Here is a 22,321-nt window from a genome sequence, read left to right on the forward strand (position 1 = left end):
AACAAGCTATTATTTCAGTGCCTTCATTGAAAAAAAACTCACAGCAGCTGCCATTTTCTTCCAGTGTGACAACAAAAGCTAAACTTCCGGTAAGGGTAGGGGGCGGAACCAAAAGTCTTCCTTGAACGGAAAATGCTTTGGGATGCTCTCCTGTGTAACATTTTAATTCAGGAGTTACTTTGATAGATAATATACAACATATTTCGTAACCTAATGACTGTGTTGTATTACAATAAGATAAACATATTGGTTGATATATTGTGACATGTTATTTAGCTACCACAGGGGGTACTTGAGAAGACTCATCAGACCATAGGCCAGTGGAGGCTTCTGAGGGGAGGACGGCTCATAATAATATCTGGAATGGAGTCAATGGAGTGGTATCAACCACATGGAAACCACGTCTTTGATGTGTTTGATATCATTCCATTGACTCCATTCCAGCCATTATTATGAGCCGTCCTCCCCTCCGAAGCCTCCACTGGCACAGGCCTACTGGTAAAATGCACATGAGGGGGTACTTCAGGGGTACTCCAGCAGAGCAAAATTCAGTTGATGGTACAGTAACCAAAAAAGGTTGGGAACAACTGGTATAGACTGATAGGCCTATTCAGTTATCAATAGTTTAGGACTATATCATATCTATTCTACAACGCCCGGAAATCTGCCCCTTTTATTCTCTCTACCCAACGCACTAGAAGACCAGTTCTTAAAGCCTTTAGCCGTATCCTTATTCTATTCCTCCTCTGTTCCTTTGGTGATGTAGAGGTTAACCCAGGCCCTGTAGTCCCCAGTATCACTCCTACTCCCCAGGCGCTATCATTTGTTGACTTCTGTAACTGTAAAAGCCTTGGTTTCTTGCATGTTAACATCAGAAGCCTCCTCCCTAAGTTTGAGTTATTCACTGCGTTAGCACACTCAGCCAACCCTGATGTTCTAGCAGTGTCTGAATCCTGGCTTAGGAAGGCCACCAAAAATGCAGAAAAGTCCATCCCGAATTACAACATTTTCCGTCTAGATAGAACTGCCAAAGGGGGCGGAGTTGCAATCTACTGTAGAGAAAGCCTGCAGAGCTCTATCATACTATCCAGGTCTGTGCCCAAACAGTTTGAGCTTCTACTTCTAAAAATCCACCTTTCCAGAAATAAGTCTCTCACTGTTGCCACTTGCTACGGACCCCCTCTCAGCTCCCCAGTTGTGCCCCTGACACCATATGTGAATTGCTTGCCCCCCATCTATCCTCAGAGTTCGTACTGCTTGGTGACCTAAACTGGGATATGCTTAACACCCCGGCCGTCCTACAATCTAAACTAGATGCCCTCAATCTCACACAAATTATCAAGGAACCTACCAGGTAAAACCCTAAATCCGTAAACATGGGCACCCTCATAGATATCATCCTGACTAATTTAACCTCTAAATACACCTCCGCTGTCTTCAACCAGGATCTCAGCGATCACTGCCTCATTGCCTGTGTCCGTAATGGGTCCGCGGTCAAACGACCACCCCTCATCACTGTCAAACGCTCCCTAAAACACTTCAGCGAGCAGGCCTTTCTAATTGACCTGGCCCGTGTATCCTGGATGGATATTGACCTCATTCCGTCAGCAGAGGATGCCTGGATGTTCTTCAAAAGTGCTTTCCTCTCCATCTTAAATAAGCATTCCCCATTCAAAAAATGCAGAACTAAGAACAGATATAGCCCCTGGTTCACCCCAGACTTGACTGCCCTTGACCAGCACAAAAACTTCCTGTGGCGTACTGAATTAGCATCGAACAGCCCCCACGATATGCAACTTTTCAGGGAAGTCAGGAACCAATATACACAATCAGTTAGGAAAGCAAAGGCTAGCTTTTTCAAACAGAAATTTGCATTCTGTAGCACTAACTCCAAAAAGTTTTGGGACACTGTAAAGTCCATGGAGAATAAGAGCACCTCCTCCCAGCTACCCACTGCACTGAGGCTAGGAAACACTGTCACCACCGATAAATCTACGATAATCGAGAATTTCTATAAGCATTTTGCTATGGCTGGCCATGCTTTCCACCTGGCTACCCCTACCCCGGCCAGCAGCTCTGCACCCTCCGCTGCAACTTGCCCATGCCCCCACCCCCCCGATTCTCCTTCACCCAAATTCAGATAGCTGATGTCCTGAAAGAGCTGCAAAATCTGGACCCCTACAAATCAGCTGGGCTAGACAATCTGGACCCTTTCTTTCTAAAATTAGCAGCCGAAATCTTCGCAACCCCTATAACTAGCCTGTTCAACCTCTCTTTCGTATCGTCTGAGATCCCCAGAGATTGGAAAGCTGCCGCAGTCATCCCCCTCTTCAAAGGGGGTGACACTCTAGATCCAAACTGTTACAGACCTATATCCATCCTGCCCTGCCTTTCGAAAGTATTTGAAAGCCAAGTTAACAAACAAATCACCAACCATTTCGAATCCCACCGTACCTTCTCCGCTATGCAATCTGGTTTCCGAGCTGGTCATGGGTGCACCTCATCCACGCTCAAAGTCCTAAATGATATAATAACCGCAATTGATAAAAGACAGTACTGTGCAGCCATCTTTATCGACCTGACCAAGGCTTTTGACTCTGTCAATCACTGCATTCTTATTAGCAAACTAAATAGCCTTGGTTTCTCAACTACTTCTCAGATAGAGTTCAACGTGTCAAATCAGAGGGCCTGTTGTCTGGACCTCTGGCAGTCTCTATGGGGGTGCCACAGGGTTCAATTCTCGGGCAGACTCTATTCTCTGTGTATATCAATGATGTCGCTCTTGTTGCTGGTGACTCTCAGATCCACCTCTACGCAGACGACACCATTTTGTATACATTACATTTACATTTTCGTAATTTAGCAGACGCTCTTATCCAGAGCGACTTACAAATTGGTGCATTCACCTTATGACAGCCAGTGGGACAACCACTTTACATTATTATTATTATTATATTTTTTGGGGGGTGGGTTAAGGGGGGGTAGAAGGATTACTTTATCCTATCCCAGGTATTCCTTAAAGAGGTGGGGTTTCAAGTGTCTCCGGAAGGTGGTGAGTGACTCCGCTGTCCTGGCGTCGTGAGGGAGCTTGTTCCACCATTGGGGTGCCAGAGCAGCGAACAGTTTTGACTGGGCTGAGCGGGAACTGTGCTTCCGCAGAGGTAGGGGAGCAAGCAGGCCAGAGGTGGATGAACGCAATGCCCTTGTTTGGGTGTAGGGACTGATCAGAGCCTGAAGGTACGGAGGTGCCGTTCCCCTCACAGCTCCGTAGGTAAGCACCATGGTCTTGTAGCAGATGTGAGCTTCAACTGGAAGTCAGTGGAGTGTGCGGAGGAGCGGGGTGACGTGAGAGAACTTGGGAAGGTTGAACACCAGACGGGCTGCGGCATCCTGGATGAGTTGTAGGGGTTTAATGGCACAGGCAGGGAGCCCAGCCAACAGCGAGTTGCAGTAAACCAGACGGGAGATGACAAGTGCCTGGATTAGGACATGTGCCGCTTCCTGTGTAAGGCAGGGTCGTACTCTGCGAATGTTGTAGAGCATGAACCTACAGGATCGGGTCACCGCCTTGATGTTAGCAGAGAACGACAGGGTGTTGACCAGGGTCATGCCAAGGCTCTTTGCACTCTGGGAGGAGGACACAACGGAGTTGTCAACCGTGATGGCGAGATCATGGAACGGGCAGTCCTTCCCCGGGAGGAAGAGCAGCTCCGTCTTGCCGAGGTTCAGCTTGAGGTTGTGATCCGTCATCCACACGGATATGTCTGCCAGACATGCAGAGATTGGATTCACCACCTGGTTATCAGAAGGGGGAAAGGAGAAGATTAATTGTGTGTCGTCTGTGTAGCAATGATAGGAGAGGCCATGTGAGGATATGACAGAGACAAGTTACTTGGTGTATAGCGAGAATAGGAGAGGGCCTAGAACTGAGCCCTGGGGGACACCAGTGGTGAGAGGACGTGGTGCGGAGACAGATTCTCGCCACGCCACCTGCTAGGAGCGACTAGTCAGGTAGGACGCAATCCAAGAGTGAGCCGCGCCGGAGATGCCCAACTCGGAGAGGGTGGAGAGGAGGATCTGATGGTTCACAGTATCAAAGGCAGCAGATAGGCTTGAAGGACGAGAGCAGAGGAGAGAGAGTTAGCTTTAGCAGTGCGGAGAGCCTCCGTGACACAGAGAAGAGCAGTCTCAGTTGAATGACCAGTCTTGAAACCTGACTGGTTTGGATCAAGAAGCTCATTCTGAGAGAGATAGCAAGAGAGTTGGCTAAAGACGGCACGCTCAATAGTTTGAGAGAAAAGAAAGAAGGGATACTGGTCTGTAGTTGTTGACATCGGAGGGATCGAGTGTAGGTTTTTTGAGAAGGGGTACAACTCTCGCTTTCTTGAAGACGGAAGGGACATAGCCAGCGGTCAAGGATGAGTTGATGAGCGAGGTGAGGTAAGGGAGAAGGTCTTCGGAAATGGTCTGGAGAAGAGAGGAGGGGATAGGGTCAAGCGGGCAGGTTGTTGGGCGGCCGGCCGTCACAAGTCGCAAGATTTCATCTGGAGAGAGAGGAGAAAGAAGTCAAAGCATAGGGTAGGGCAGTGTGAGCAGGACCAGCGGTGTCATTTGACTTAACAAACGAGGGATCGGATGTCGTCAACCTTCTTTTCAAAATGGTTGACGAAGTCATCCACAGAGAGGGGGAGGAGGAAGGGTTAGAGGCAGATGCTTGGAATTTTTAGTGGTAGAAAGTGGCTTTAGCAGCAGAAACAGAGGAAGAAAATGTAGAGAGGAGGGAGCGAAAAGATGCCAGGTTCGCAGGCAGTCTAGTTTCCTACATTTCCGCTTGGCTGCCCGGAGCCCTGTTCTGTGATCTCGCAATGAGTCGTCAAGCCACGGAGCAGGAGGGGAGGACCGAGCCGGCCGGGAGGATAGGGGACATAGAGAGTCAAAGGATGCAGAAAGGGAGGAGAGGAGGGTTGAGGAGGCAGAATCAGGAGATTGGAGGGAGAAGGATGAGCAGAGGGAAGAGATGATATGATGGAAGATGAGAGAGTAGCAGGAGAGAGAGAGCGAAGGTTGCGACTGCGCATTACCATCTGAGTAGGGGCAGAGTGAGTAGTGTTGGAGGAGAGCGAGAGAGAAAAGGATACAAAGTAGTGGTCGGAGACTTGGAGGGGAGTTGCAGTGAAATTAGTAGAAGAACAGCATCTAGTAAAGATGAGGTCAAGCGTATTGCCTGCCTTGTGAGTAGGGGGGGACGGTGAGAGGGTGAGGTCAAAAGAGGAGAGGAGTGGAAAGAAGGAGGCAGAGAGAAATGAGTCAAAGGTAGACGTAGGGAGGTTGAAGTCACCCAGAACTGTGAGGGGTGAGCCATACTCAGGAAAGGAACTTATCAAGGCATCAAGCTCATTGATGAACTCTCCAAGGGAACCTGGAGGGCGATAAATGATAAGGATTATAAGCTTGAATGGGCTAGTGACTGTGACAGCATGGAATTCAAATGAGGAGATAGACAGATGGGTCAGGGGAGAAAGAGAGAATGTCCACTTGGGAGAGATGAGGATTCCTGTGCCACCACCCCGCTGACCAGATGCTCTCGGGTATGCGAGAACACATGGTCAGACGAGGAAAGAGCAGTAGCAGTGTTTTCTGTGGTAATCCATGTTTCCGTCAGCGCCAAGAAGTCGAGGGACTGGAGGGTAGCATAGGCTGAGATTAACTCTGCCTTGTCGGCCGCAGAACGGCAGTTCCAGAGGCCGCCAGAGACCTGGAACTCCACGTGGGTCGTGCGTGCAGGGACCACCAGGTTAGAGTGGCAGCAGCCACGCGGTGTGAGGCGTTTGTATGGCCTGTGAGGAGAGGAGAGAACAGGGATAGACAGACACATAGTTGACAGGCTACAGAAAAAGGCTACAATAATGCAAAGGAGATCAGAATGAAATGAACTAAACATCTGGGAAAGCGAGAGAGCGGGGCCTCCCTCACTTACATTTCACTGAAACACCCAAATATAACTCTCCCAACTTCCACCTCAGAAACTATAATTGTTGTAAACTACAGCGGTTCAATGTTTTCTAGGAATAGACTAATTTAGTTTATTCAGCTAGCTAACTTGGTACAGTATTCAGTATACATCTGGCCCTTCATTGGACACTGTGTTAATAAACCTACAAACGAGCTTCAATGCCATACAACACTCCTTCCGTGGCCTCCAACTGCTCTTAAACACTAGTTAAACTAAATGCATGCTCTTCATTAGAACGCTGCTTGCACCCGCCCGCCCGACTAGAATCACTACTCTCGGCGGGTCTGACCTAGAGTATGTGGACAACTACAAATACCTAGGTGTCTGGTTAGACCGTAAACTCTCCTTCCAGACTCACATTAAGCATCTCCAAACCAAAGTTAAATCTAGAATCGGCTTCCTATTTCGCAACAAAGCCTCCTTCACTCATGCTGTTAAACATGCCCTCGTAAAACTATCCTACCGATCCTTGACTTCGGTGATGTCATTTACAAAATAGCTTCCAACACTCTACTCAGCAAATTGGATGTTAGTCTATCACAAATCTGACACAAACTAAAACTACTTACAGGCTTTGTTGTTATGAAGGCCGCAGCAGTTGTCCCTCAATAAAAGGAATCTAAATAGTTACAACGTAAAGTTATGAAAGTCAAGTTATAATAGACTAATCAGAGAGATCAGTTAACACAACTCTCTTTCTCTGATGAGCAATGAGAGAGAGAGTTAACAACAGAAGTTGAAGGGCCTTTTAGACTTGCATCACACACTGAGAGGAGATGTTCCATTGACGAACACTAGAGGGCAGTGCAGGACAAAGTATCTCAGGATTAATGATATGCTGTAGCGAGGGGTCATACACAGAGAAGAAGAGGCCATAGGTGACATAGGTCAAAGACATAGGTCAAACAAAGATGGTGGATAAATGAAGATGTCTTACTCAGGCCGTTTACCATTGAAAAACATTTTCACAGTTCCAGTCTACTTAAGGGGGTGCTCTCCCATAGGCACCAATGCGATAGCAGCTGGCTCTGTCGTCTGGTCTACTTAGTTCATCGACTGAAAAAAGGAGCTTTATGAAATGTCTCGCTTTCTCTTCCATCTCTGTCAAGTAGCTCATTTGAAAAGTCTTTGAGGTGCGCTGGAATTTACACTTTAGGGGACTTTCCTATTGGTTCCATGGTACCAGCAGGCAGATACATCAAAAACAAGTCAGTATGAACTCTAAACTGGGGTCAAATACACAGGTCAACACAGGTCAGTAGGAACTCTATACTGGGGTCAAATACACAGGTCAACACAGGTCAGTAGGAACTCTATACTGGGGTCAAATACACAGGTCAATATGGGGTGACATAGCTTGGAGTTTGCGCTTTTGGGACTTTTTCCATTGGTTCCTTTGCAATGGCCAACTAAATAAACAGCAGCCGAAGTAGGCAATTTGACATGTGAATTTAACCCAGGTCTGATGGACTCTAGCTACCCTGTGATATCCTGATGGACTCTAGCTACCCTGTGACATCCTGATGGACTCTAGCTACCCTGTGACATCCTGATGGACTCTAGCTACCCTGTGACATCCTGATGGACTCTAGCTACCCTGTGACATCCTGATGGATTCTAGCTACCCTGTGATATCCTGATGGACTCTAGCTACCCTGTGACATCCTGATGGACTCTAGCTACCCTGTGACATCCTGATGGACTCTAGCTACCCTGTGATATCCTGATGGACTCTAGCTACCCTGTGATATCCTGATGGACTCTAGCTACCCTGTGACATCCTGATGGACTCTAGCTACCCTGTGATATCCTGATGGACTCTAGCTACCCTGTGATATCCTGATGGACTCTAGCTACCCTGTGATATCCTGATGGACTCTAGCTACCCTGTGATATCCTGATGGACTCTAGCTACCCTGTGACATCCTGATGGACTCTAGCTACCCTGTGATATCCTGATGGATTCTAGCTACCCTGTGATATCCTGATGGACTCTAGCTACCCTGTGATATCCTGATGGACTCTAGCTACCCTGTGATATCCTGATGGACTCTAGCTACCCTGTGATATCCTGATGGACTCTAGCTACCCTGGAGACCTGAGCCCTAGGACCAACGTGGCTATAGGGCAAGTTGGCGGTTATGGAATGTGTTAAATGAAGCAACTGAGATTTATTCCTGATATTATTTGACCAGTTGTCACTTAGACATTTGAACATCTTGGCATGGTTCTTTAAACACGGACAAAGACGGCCACCTATAGCCTGTTAGGTCCCTAGGCTTTCGCCTTTCTGAGTTCTAGCACCATAGGCTGGGTTTCTGTAGCATGAGATATTAGCTGATGTAAGAAGGGCTATATAAAATAAAATTGATTGATTGATTGATTGATATCCAACAGGTCTGATGGACTCTAGCTACCTTGTGATATCCAAATCTCTTCACTGATATCTATGATTCTACCACTGGACATGCAGCAGTTATGCACTGGTTGTCATTGTGATTAGTAAAAACCTTTTAGACACAACCCCATAAGCTAATTATAAGTTCACCTTCCTTCACAAAACTATTGTTACCCTTGGGTCTGATCACCACGGAGACTGTTACAACTGACAGCTAGAATCGATGAGAGCCTTTTAGATGGTGACTGTATGTTGTTGAATACCCAGGCTTGGTTCTATGAGTGATTCATTGTGAACAGGTATCTCTCAACACAGGGGGCCTTATCACTGCAGTAAATCAAATCGAATTGTATTGGTCGCATATACTTATTTAGCAGATGTTATTTCGGCTGTAGCGAAATGCTTGTGTTCCCAGCTCCAACAGTGCAGTAATATCTAACAATACACACAAATGTAAAAGTAAAAGAATGGAGTTAAGAAAATATAGAAATATTAGGACGAGCAATGTCGGAGTCCGGAGTATAAATATATATATATATACAGTATATGCGATGTATAGACATTATGGACAGTATGTGGATAGAATATGTAGTATATCTGTAGAATACGTAGGATAGATTAGTATATGTACAGCAATAGTTGAATAGGATGGACTTGATTAGAATGCAGTATATACATATGAAATGGGTTAAACAGTATGTAAGCATTATTTAAGTGACCAGTGTTCCATTATTTAAGTGACCAGTGTTCCATTATTAAAGTGACCAGTGTTCCATGTTTATGTACATAGGGCAGCAGCCTCTAAGGTGTAGGGTTGTGTAGCTGGGTGGTAGCCGGCTAGTGGTGGCTATTTAACAGTCTGATGGTCCTTGAGATAGAAGCTGTTTTTCAGTCTCTCGGTCCCAGCTTCGATGCACCTGTACTGACCTCGCCTTCTGGATGATAACGGGGTGAACAGGCCGTGGCTCCGGTGGCTGATGTCCTTGATGATCTTTTTGGCCTTCCTGTGACACCGGGTGCTGTAGATGTCCTGGAGGGCAGGCAGTGTGTCTCCCGGTGATGCGTTGGGCAGACCTCACCACCCTATGGAGAGCCCTGAGGTTGCGGGCGGTGCAGTAGCCGTACCAGGCGGTGACACAGCCCGACAGGATGCTCTCCATGGTGCATCTATAAAAGTTTATGAGGGTCTTAGGGGGCCAAGTCGAATTTCTTCAGTCTCCTGAGGCTTCCTCCTGCTGTTACATATCTGGGTGGAGAGGTTTCTGGGATGGGCGTTGACAGGAGCAGTCCTCACCACACACAAACACACGCAAGCTCGACGCAGGCACACACGCACACACACGCCATATACACTTGCACGCGCACACAAACACACTTACGGTTACCTCAGATTTATGTAAGGGTGAGGGGGCCCATCTACAACCATACATGGCTGGGCTTGTACACACGATCAGTCACTGTAGACAAACACAGGAGAATGTCTTTCTCTAATATACGCAACGGCCAGGTCACTATGGTTACATCAACAGAACCACCTCTCTATGGTCACATCAACAGAACCACCTCTCTATGGTCACATCAACAGAACCATCTCACTATGGTCACATCAACAGGACCTCCTCTCTATGGTCACATCAACAGAACCACCTCTCTATGGTCACATCAACAGAACCACCTCTCTATGGTCACATCAACAGAACCATCTCACTATGGTCACATCAACAGGACCACCTCTCTATGGTCACATCAACAGAACCACCTCACTATGGTCACATTAACAGAACCATCTCACTATGGTCACATCAACAGAACCTCCTTACTATGGTCACATCAACAGAACCACCTCACTATGGTCACATCAACAGAACCATCTCACTATGGTCACATCAACAGAACCACCTCACTATGGTCACATCAACAGAACCACCTCTCTATGGTCACATCAACAGAACCACCTCTCTATGGTCACATCAACAGAACCACCTCACTATGGTCACATCAACAGAACCACCTCTCTATGGTCACATCAACAGAACCACCTCTCTATGGTCACATCAACAGAACCACCTCACTATAGTCACATCAAAAGCAGAGCGACTAGGAACCGTCTTAGGTTGAATATGGGCCCATATTTTCACTAATTGGCACACTAATCTTATGCACAATATATTGTCTATATTTGTTTTCCACCTCACTCACATATCTCACCCAGACCACTGGGATATCTATTACAATAGAGTGATATGTGCATCTGTTATAATAGAACATTTAGATTTTAGAATATCATATAATTACCATGAATATCTCCACTCCATATTGGACGTAAAAATCTCCCTTATCAAATCAGCTCCCAGGCCCTTCCTTAATGGGGCTAATTTGACCAATAACTGGTGAAACTGTTGATCGCACCACAGCTCCATGGTAACTCCATGGTAACTCCATGGTAACGCTGCAGCCTCTGTTTCTGATTCATCTCAGCGTGATGAGTCATGCTATTTATTTATTGATCTGGTAATGAGCTGATCATGGCCAATAGATTTAAACCATCTGCTGTGGCGAGTGAGTGAGTATGTGTGTGTGAGTGTGTGTCTGTGTGTGTGTGTGAGTGTGTGTCTGTGTGTGTGTGAGTGTGCGTCTGTGTGTGAGTGGGAGTGTGTGTCTGTGTTTCTGTGTGTCTGTGTGTGTGTCTGTGTGTGTGTGTGAGTGTGTGTCTGTGTGTGTGTGTGAGTGTGTGTCTGTGTGTGTGTGAGTGTGTGTCTGTGTGTGTGTGTGTGTGTGTGTGTGTGTGTGTGTGTGTGAGTGTGTGTCTGTCTGTGTGTGTGAGAGTGTGTGTCTGTTTGTGTGAGTGTGTGTCTGTGTGTGTGTGTGAGTGTGTGTCTGTGTGTGTGTGAGTGTGTGTCTGTGTGTGTGTGTGTGTGTGTGTGTGTGTGTGTGTGTGTGTGTGTGTGTGAGTGTGTGTCTGTTTGTGTGAGTGTGTGTCTGTGTGTGTGTGTGAGTGTGTGTCTGTGTCTGTGTGTGTGTGTCTGTGTGTGTACGCAACTTTAAGAGTATGTGTGTATGTAGGCCCACTCGAGTGTGTGTGTACGCAACTGTATGTGTGTGTGCATGTGCAGTATGTTGTAACTGAGACCCCTGCACTCTGGCAGCTCATGATCATCTCAGCAGGCTTGTCCCCTCTCTTCTCTATCCAGGAAATGGCAAAGCTCACTGTCATTGGTGTTACACAAAAAGAAGTCCTCCTGATGGCTTGGAAAGAGAAACCCCAGCTAGATATTATGTGTTCTTCCCAGCAGAGACTGTCTGACTCTGGTTAAATCCTGGAGGGAGCAGGCATGGTAATGTACAACAGCTGCAGGACTCGGACGCTGCATGGGTAGCAGAGTTAAGATGTAATTAGAAAAAGACAACTGTTTTAGGAGATTAAAAAGCATGAAAATAAACCTGCGTGGTATCTGCGTAGGGAAAGAAACATGGCTCTGTGCTGGCCTCATGGCCCTCTACATCAGGTCTATGGAATCTGTTTGCTTTTCAAAAGTTGATAGAATACATCTCTCCCATTCTGTACCACCAGTCCCTTGTGTTCCATGCAGTTCTCTCTAATGTCCTGAAGGTGGTGATGTCTGCTTGCCAAACAGGATGCCGTTGCCCTCAGACAAATCAAATCACAAGCCACATGCGCCAAATACAACAGGTGTAGACATTACCGTGAATTGCTTACTTACAAGCCCTTTACCAATAATGCATTTATTTCTTAATAAAAAGTAAAATAAAAACAACAACAACAAAAAAGTGTTGAGAAAAAAAGAGCAGAAGTAAAATAAAATAACAGAAGGGAGGCTATATACAGGGGGGTACCGATGCAGAGTCAATGTGCGGGGGCACCGGCTAGTTGAGGTAGTTGAGGTAATATGTACATGTGGGTAGAGTTAAAGTGACTATGCATAAATAATAAACAGAGTAGCAGCAGCGTGCAAATAGTCTGGGTAGCCATGATTAGCTGTTCAGGAATCTTATGGCTTGGGGGTAGAAGCTGTTAAGGAGCCTTTTGGACCTAGACTTGGCGCTCCGGTACTGCTTGCCGTGCGGTAGCAGAGAGAATAGTCTATGACTAGGGTGGCTGGAGTCTTTGACAATTTTGAGGTCCTTCCTCTGACACCGCCTGGTATAGAGGTCCTGGATGGCAGGAAGCTTGGCCCCAGTGATGTACTGGGCCGTACGCACTACCATCTGTAGTGCATTGCGGTCGGAGGCCGAGCAGTTGCCATACCAGGCGGTGATGCAACCAGTCAGGATGCTCTCGATGGTGCAGCTGTAGAACTTTTTGAGGATCTGAGGTCAGTTTCTTGCTTTTACCCTTAATGGTTATTAATGGTCATGGTTATGATTTGGGGATGGATAGCTGATCCTGGATCTGCATCTATGCCCTTAAAGCAGTGGTCACCAACCGGTCGATCTACTGGGCAATCTCCAAGGTCTTCCTAGTCGATCGCCAAACATTTCTATACATTCCTACACAGCGGGCCCAGAGAGCAAAGTGCACTTATGGTCTACTGATGGCCAATCAGATATCTCAGATCACCGTGCAGCTCCCACGAGCCCACAGCGAAGTTGATACTATTAGATTTCCAAACTTTTAAAACCATGACTAGTTGTTATTATTAGCAGCTTGTGTCATTTTTAATATCAAGGAATATTTCACGTTCTCTGGTCATAGGAGTAAACATGTTAGAGATCACTTTGTTCCCAGTTCTGATTCTGTTCCAGAACATTATAGATCACTTTGTTCCCAGTTCTGGTTCTGTTCCAGAACAGTATAGATCACTTTGTTCCCAGTTCTGGTTCTGTTCCGGAACAGTATAGATCACTTTGTTCCCAGTTCTGGTTCTGTTCCGGAACAGTATAGATCATTTGTTCCCAGTTCTGATTCTGTTCCGGAACAGTATAGATCACTTTGTTCCCAGTTCTGATTCTTTTCCAGAACATTATAGATCACTTTGTTCCCAGTTCTGGTTCTGTTCCAGAACAGTATAGATCACTTTGTTCCCAGTTCTGATTCTGTTCCGGAACAGTATAGATCACTTTGTTCCCAGTTCTGATTCTGTTCCTTGAAATTGTTTGTTCTTTTACGGTTTTCTGTTCTGTTCCCTGAGCTGATTCCAACCCCTGCTACTGACCCACCCCCACATGATCACACAACAACGTCCTTAAACATGTTTTCTACTGACCCACCCCCACATGATCACACCACAACATCCTTAAACATGTTTTCTACTGACGCACCCCCACATGATCACACCACAACATCCTTAAACATGTTTTCTACTGACGCACCCCCACATGATCACACCACAACGTCCTTAAACATGTTTACTACTGACGCACCCCCACATGATCACACCACAACGTCCTTAAACATGTTTACTACAGACCTGAAGGTAAGGAGGTGCCGTTCCCCTCACAGCTCCGTAGGCAAGCACAATGGTTTTGTAGTAGATGTGAGCTTCAACTGGAAGCCAGTGGAGTGTGCAGAGGAGTGGGGGTGACGTGAGAGATCTTGGGAAGGTTGAACACCAGACGGGCTGCAGCGTTCTGGATAAGTTGCAGGGGTTTAATGGCACAGGCAGGGAGCCCAGCCAACAGCGAGTTGCAGTAATCCAGACGGGAGATGACAAGTGCCTGGATTAGGACCTGTGCCGCTTTCTATGTAAGGTAGGGTCGTACTCTGCGAATGTTGTAGAGCATGAACCTGCAGGATCGGGTCACCGCTTTGATGTTAGCAGAGAACAACAGGGTGTTGTCCCGGGTCACTTCAAGGTTCTTTGCACTCTGGAAGGAGGACACAATGGAGTTGTCAACCGTGATGGCGTGATCATGGAGCGGGCAGTCCTTCCCCGGGAGGAAGAGCAGCTCCATCTTGCCGAGGTTCAGCTTGAGGTGGTGATCCGACATCCATACTGATATGTCTGCCAGACATGCAGAGATGCGATTCGCCACCTGGTTATCAGAAGGTGGAAAGGAGAAAATTAATTGTGTGTCGTCTGCGTAGCAATGATAGGAGAGACCATGTGAGGATATGACAGAGCAAAGTGACTTGGTGTACAGATAGAATAGGAGAGGGCCTAAAACTGAGTCCTGGGGGACACCAGTGGTGAGAGCACGTGGTGCGGAGACAGATTCTCACCACTCCACCTGGTAGGAGCGACCTGTCAGGTAGGACCCAATCCAAGAGTGAGATGCCCAACTCGGAGAGGGTGGAGAGGAGGATCTGATGGTTCACAGTATCAAAGGCAGCAGATAGGTCTAGAAGGATAAGAGCAGAGGAGATAGAGTTAGCTTTGGAAGTGCAGAGAGCCACCGTGACACAGAGAAGAGCAGTCTCAGTTGAATGACCAGTCTTGAAACCTGACTGGTTAGGATCAAGAAGGTCATTCTGAGAGAGATAGCAGGAGAGTTGGCCAGAGACGGCACGCTCAAGAGTTTTGGAGAGAAAAGAAAGAAGGGATACTGGTCTGTAGTTGTTGACATCGGAGGGATCGAGTGTAGGTTTTTTGAGGAGGGGTGCAACTCTCGCCCTCTTGAAGACAGAAGGGACATAGCCAGCGGTCAAGGATGAGTTGATGGGCGAGGTGAGGGAAGGGAGAAGGTCTCCGGAAATGGTCTGGAGAAGAGAGGAGGGGATAGGGTCAAGCGGGCAGGTTGTTGGGCGGCCGGCCGTCACAAGTCGCAAGATTTCATCTGGAGAGAGAGGGGAGAAAGAAGTCAAAGCATAGGGTAGGGCAGTGTGAGCAGGACCAGCGGTGTCATTTGACTTCATAAATGAGGATCGGATGTCGTCAACCTTCTTTTCAAAATGGTTGATGAAGTCATCCACAGAGAGGGAGGAGAGAGGGGGAGGAGGAGGAGGATTCAGCAGGGAGGAGAAGGTGGCAAAGAGCTTCCTAGGGTTAGGGTTAGTGGCAGTGGCTTGAAATTTAGAGTGGTAGAAAGTGGCTTTAGCAGCAGAAACGGAGGAAGAAAAAATAGAGAGGAGTGAAAAGATGCCAGGTCCGCAGGGAGTCTAGTTTTTTTCCATGTCCGCTCGGCTGCCAAGAAGCCCTGTTCTGTGAGCTCGCAATGAGTCATCAAGCCACGGAGCAGGAGGGGAGGACCGAGCCGGCCAGGAGGATAGAGGACATAGAGAGTCAAAAGATGCAGAAATGGAGGAGAGGAGGGTTGAGGATGCAGAATCAGGAGACCGGAGGGAGAAGGATTTAGCAGAGGGAAGAGATGATAGGATGGAAGTGGAGAGAGTAGCGGGAGAGAGAGAGCGAAGGTTGCGACTGCGCATTACCATCTGAGTAGGGGCAGAGTGAGTAGTGTTGGAGGAGAGCGAGAGAGAAAAGGATACAAAGTAGTGGTCGGAGACGTGGAGGGGAGTTGCAGTGAGATTAGTAGAAGAACAGCATCTAGTCAAGATGAGGTCAAGCGTATTGCCTGCCTTGTGAGTAGGGGGGGACGGTGAGAGGTTGAGGTCAAAATAGGAAAGGAGTGGAAAGAAGGAGGCAGAGAGAAATTAGTCGAAGGCAGACGTCGGCAGGTTAAAGTCACCCAGAACTGTGAGGGGTGAGCCATCCTCAGGAAAGGAACTTATCAAGGCGTCAAGCTCATTGATGAACTCTCCAAGGGAACCTGGAGGGCAATAAATGACAAGGATGTTAAGCTTGAATGGGCTAGTGACTGTGACAGCATGGAATTCAAATGAGGAGATAGACAGATGGGTCAGTGGGAAAAGAGAGAATGTCCACTTGGGAGAGATGAGGATTCCTGTGCCACCGCCGCGCTGACCAGATGCTCTCGTGGTATGCGAGAACACATGATCAGACGATGAAAGAGCAGTAGGAGTAGCAGTGTTTTCAGTGGTAATCCATGTTTCCGTCAGCGCCAAGAAGTCGAGGGACTGGAGGGTAGCATAGGCTGAGATGAACTCTGCCTTGTTGGCCGCAGAACGGCAGTTCCAGAGGCTGCCAGAGACCTGGAACTCAACGTGGGTCGTGCGCGCAGGGACCCCCAGGTTAGAGTGGCAACAGCCACATGGTGTGAAGCGTTTTTATGGCCTGTGCAGAGAGGAGAGAACAGGGATAGACAGACACATAGTTGACAGGCTACAGAAAAGGCTACAATAATGCAAAGGAGATCGGAATGAAATTAACTAAAACATCTGGGGAAGCGAGAGAGCGGGGCCTCCCTCAACTAACTCCCACAGAACAACTTGGCATAACTGTCTTTGTTTCAGGGACTGTCATCATTTTGGGGACAGCTGCCGCAGACAGCTGCCGCTGAACAAAGAGGTTGTGCTAATAACACTAAGCTAATTGCCTAGCACAAGTGTAGCCACTCCCCCACAGTTTACAAGTTAAAACAATTATACTTACAGAATCAAGCAGTATCCTTCCAAGACTATTAGTTGACACACTTGTAACGTCAGTAGGCTACAGTAGACTATGCTTTGGAGGGGGAGGGGCAGGAGGAGGTAGCCTACACACGCACACACAGGAAAAAAATGCCCGGAATATAAAATAACGTAATTAACCGGTTCCCATGCATATAAAATAACAGTTCTGTTCCGGAACAGTATAGATCACTTTGTTCCCAGTTCTGATTCTGTTCCGGAACAGTATAGATCACTTTTTTCCCAGTTCTGATTCTGTTCCGTAACAGTATAGATCACTTTGTTCCCAGTTCTGGTTCTGTTCCGGAACAGTATAGATCACTTGTTCCCAGTTCTGACTCTGTTCCGGAACAGTATAGATCACTTTTTTCCCAGTTCTGATTCTGTTCCGTAACAGTATAGATCACTTTGTTCCCAGTTCTGGTTCTGTTCCAGAACAGTATAGATCACTTTGTTCCCAGTTCTGATTCTGTTCTGGAACAGTATAGATCACTTTGTTCCCAGTTCTGGTTCTGTTCTGGAACAGTATAAATCACTTGTTCCCAGTTCTGACTCTGTTCCAGAACAGTATAGATCATTTTTTTCCCAGTTCTGATTCTGTTCCGGAAGAGTATAGATCACTTTGTTCCCAGTTCTGATTCTGTTCCGGAACAGTATAGATCACTTTGTTCCCAGTTCTGTTTCTGTTCCGGAACAGTACAGATCACTTTGTTCCCAGTTCTGGTTCTGTTCCAGAACAGCATAGATCACTTTGTTCCCAGTTCTGGTTCTGTTCCAGAACAGTATAGATCACTTTGTTCTCATTTCTGATTCTGTTCTGGAACAGTATAGACACTTTTTTCCCAGTTCTGATTCTTTTCCGGAAGAGTATAGATCACTTTGTTCCCAGTTCTGATTCTGTTCCGGAACAGTATAGATCACTTTGTTCCCAGTTCTGGTTCTGTTCCAGAACAGTATAGATCACTTTGTTCTCATTTCTGATTCTGTTCCCGGAAGAGTATATATCACTTTGTTCCCAGTTCTGATTCTGTTCCGGAAGAGTATAGATCACTTTGTTCCCAGTTCTGATTCTGTTCCTTGAAATTGTTTGTTCTTTTATGGTTTTCGGTTCTGTTCCCTGAGATGATTCCAACCCCTGCTACTGACCCACCCCCACATGATCACACCACAATGTCCTTAAACATGTTTACTACTGACCCACCCCCACATGATCACACCACAACGTCCTTAAACATGTTTTCTACTGACCCACCCCCACATGATCACACCACAATGTCCTTAAACATTTTTACTACCGACCCACCCCCACATGATCATAAAGCGTAAGACAAAACTCCCTCAGTTGATGTGTATGTGTGCGTATGCGTACGTATGTGTGTGCGTGCGTGTTTGTGTGTGCGTCTGTGTTTGTGTCATTTCCACCCAAATCCATATTCAACACTGGGCCCAGGATAGAAAAATAAAATGATTGTTATCATTGGAGTTCATGAGTTTATACTGTAAAGATAATTGTTGCATAATTGTCTCCTCCTGCCCTGATTCCTGTACACGCTAGCACACAAACACACACTTAGCATTTACGTCTCTGTCAGACAAATTTCAGTGTTAACTAATGAGAGACAGACAGACAGACAGACAGACAAGGAAAGATAAATCTCCATCTGCAACACATTCCCATCTGTATCACCTTTTTGTACTGACTCACTCATAGGGACCTTTTGCCCACTTCTCTGTTCTCTGTAACAGTGGAAACACTAGAAGCTATGCCAGTACAACATGATCTTGGACTTCATCACTACCCTCTGATCCCTTTTGTATACTTGTGCCTGCCAGTTCAGTAGGACTCAGGACTCAGATTCAGTAAGAGTAGGACTCAGGACTCAGGACTCAGGACTCATACTCAGTAAGAGTAGAACTCAGTAAGAGTAGGACTCAGGACTCAGACTCAGACTCAGTAAGAGTAGGACTCAGTAAGAGTAGGACTCAGGACTCATACTCAGACTCAGTAAGAGTAGGACTCAGTAGGAGTAGGACGCAGGACTCAGTAAGAGTAGGACTCAGTAAGAGTAGGACTCAGGACTCAGTAAGAGTAGGACTCAGGACTCAGACTCAGACTCAGTAAGAGTAGGACTTAGTAAGAGTGGGACTCAGACTCAGACTCAGTAAGAGTAGGACTCAGTAAGAGTAGAACTCAGGACTCAGTAAGAGTAGGACTCAGGACTCAGACTCAGACTCAGTAAGAGTAGGACTCAGTAAGAGTAGGACTCAGGAATCAGACTCAGACTCAGTAAGAGTAGGACTCAGGACTCAGTAAGAGTAGGACTCAGTAAGAGTAGGACACAGGACTCAGACTCAGACTCAGTAAGAGTAGGACTCAGGACTCAGTAAGAGTAGGACTCAGTAAGAGTAGGACACAGGACTCAGGACTCAGACTCAGTAAGAGTAGGACTCAGGACTCAGTAAGAGTAGGACTCAGTAAGAGTAGGACACAGGACTCAGGACTCAGACTCAGTAAGAGTAGGACTCAGGACTCAGTAAGAGTAGGACTCAGTAAGAGTAGGACTCAGTAAGAGTAGGACACAGGAGTCAGGACTCAGACTCAGTAAGAGTAGGACTCAGGACTCAGTAAGAGTAGGACTCAGGACTCAGACTCAGGACTCAGTAAGAGTAGGACTCAGGACTCAGTAAGAGTAGGACTCAGTAGGAGTAGGACTCAGGACTCAGTAGGAGTAGGACTCAGTAGGAGTAGGACTCAGGACTCAGTAGGAGTATGACTCAGTAGGAGTAGGACACAGGACTCAGGACTCAGACTCAGTAAGAGTAGGACTCAGGACTCAGTAGGAGTAGGACGCAGTAAGAGTAGGACTCAGTAGGAGTAGGACGCAGTAAGAGTAGGACTCAGGACTCGGTAAGAGTAAGACTCAGGACTCAAGACTCAGTAAGATATTGGCTCAGTTCTATCTGTGGCAATCAATTAATTTATTTCTCATTATTCCTCCCTTTGGACACCATACCTCAGGTTTCTAAATGGCCAGAAGCTATTTAAAAACTCACATGCAACATGAAGAAAGCTAGACGTAGGAACACATGTCCAGAGACTACCGGAGATGTCAAAGAGAGGTGAAATGTGTGTGTGCTTGGGGTGTGTGTGTTTACACTACACTATACCCACTGGGCACACAACACCATTTCAACGTGGACATTTTGGGGAATATTTGGTTGAGACGTTGATCAATGAGATTTCAACCTTTATTCACCCACTCAAAAAGACAGCAAGAAGTTCTTTGAATTCCCATTGTGTTATCACTATGCTTTCAACCATCTAAAAGCACAAACAAATTCCAATGGAAAAACAATGTCAGATTTTTTGGTTTAATTGTCATCTAAATATGTTATCACTGTGCTTTCAACCATTTAAAAGCACAACAAAGTTTAAATGGGAATACAATATCGGATATTTTGTATCTACAGTGCCTTCAGAAAGTATTCACACCCCTTGACATTTTCCACATTTTGATGTGTTACAGCCTGAATTTTAAATTGATTACATGTAGAATTTTTTTCGCTGGCCTACACACATACCCCATAATGTCAAAGTGGAATGATGTTTTTTGACATTTTACAAATTAATTAAAAATGAAAAGCTGTAATGTCTTGAGTCTAAGTATTCAACCCTAAATAAGTTCAGGAGTAAAACATTTGCTTAACAAGTCACATAAGTTGCATGGACTGTCTGCAATAATAGTGTTTAACATGATTTTTGAATGACTACCTCATCTCTGTACCCCACACAAACAATTTTTGTAAGGTCCCTCCGTCGAGCACTGAATTTCAAACACAGATTCAACCACAAAGTCCAGGGAGGTTTTCCAATGCCTCGCAAAAGAAGGGCACCTAATTGGTAGATGGGTTTAAAAAAAGCAGATATTGAATATCCCTTTGAGCAGGGTGAAGTTATTAATTAGGCCTACACTTTGGATGGTGTATCAATACACCCAGTCACTACAAAGCTACAGGCATCCTTCCTAACTCATATTCCAAAAATACGGATCTTGTTTGCAACAAGGCACTAAAATAATACTGCAAAAAAAATGTGGCAAAGCAATTAACTTTTTTGGTCCTGAATATAAAATGTTATGTTTGGGTCAAATCCAATACAACACACTACTGAGTACCACTCTCTATATTTTCAAATGTAGTGGTGGCTGCATCATGTTATGGGTATGCTTGTAAAGGATAGAAGAAGCTGAATGGAGCTAAGCACATGCTAAATGCTAGCGGAAAGCCTGGATTCAGCAGGACAATAACCTAAAACACAGTTTTGACTTCAATCTACTTGGAAATCAATGGCAAGACCTAAAAATGGTTGTCTAGCAATGTTCAACAACCAATTTGACAGAGCTTGAATAATTTTTTAAAGAATAATCAGCAAATGTTGGCAATCCAATAGTGGAAATCTGGACCCCTACAAATCAGCTTTGCTAGACAATCTGGACCCTTTCTTTCTAAAATTAGCCGCCGAAATTGTCGCAACCCCTATTACTAGCCTGTTCAACCTCTCTTTCGTAACGTCTGAGATCCCCAGAGATTGGAAAGCTGCCGCCTTCATCCCCCTCTTCAAAGGGGGTGACACTCTAGATCCTAACTGTTATAGACCTATATCCATCCTGCCCTGCCTTTCGAAAGTATTTGAAAGCCAAGTTAACAAACAGATCAACGACCATTTCGAATCCCACCGTACCTTCTCCGCTATGCAATCCGGTTTCCGAGCTGGTCATGGGTGCACCTCAGCCACGCTCAAGGTCCTAAACGATATTATAAATGCGATCGATAAAAGACCAAGGCCTTCGACTCTGTCAACCACCGCATTCTCAAATGACTGCCTCGCCTGGTTCACCAACTACTTCTCAGATAGAGTTCAACTTGTCAAATCGGAGGGCCTGTTGTCTGGACCTCTGGCCGTCTCAATGGAGCGTGCCACAGGGTTCAATTCTCGGGCCGACTCTTTTCTCCGTGTATATGAATGATGTCGCTCTTGCTGCTGGTGACGCTCAGATCCACCTCTATGCGGGCCGACACCATTTTGTATACATCTGGCCCTTCATTGGACACTGTGTTAACAAACCTCCAAACGAGCTTCAATGCCATACAACACTCCTTCCGTAGCCTCCAACTGCTCTTAAACACTAGTAAAACTAAATGCATGCTCTTCAACCGAATGCTGCTTGCCCCCGCCCACCCGACTAGAATCACTACTCTCGGCGGGTCTGACCTAGAGTATGTGGACAACTACAAATACCTAGGTGTCTGGTTAGACTGTAAACTCTCCTTCCAGACTCACATTAAGCATCTCCAATCAAAAGTTAGATCTAGAATCGGCTTCCTATTTCGCAACAAAGCCTCCTTCACTCATGCTGCCAAACATGCCCTCGTAAAAATGACTAGCAGGTATATCTCACTGGTCATCCCCAAAGCCAACACC

This window comes from Coregonus clupeaformis, chromosome 27, assembly GCF_020615455.1.
Source record: "Coregonus clupeaformis isolate EN_2021a chromosome 27, ASM2061545v1, whole genome shotgun sequence".
NCBI lineage: Eukaryota > Metazoa > Chordata > Actinopteri > Salmoniformes > Salmonidae > Coregonus > Coregonus clupeaformis.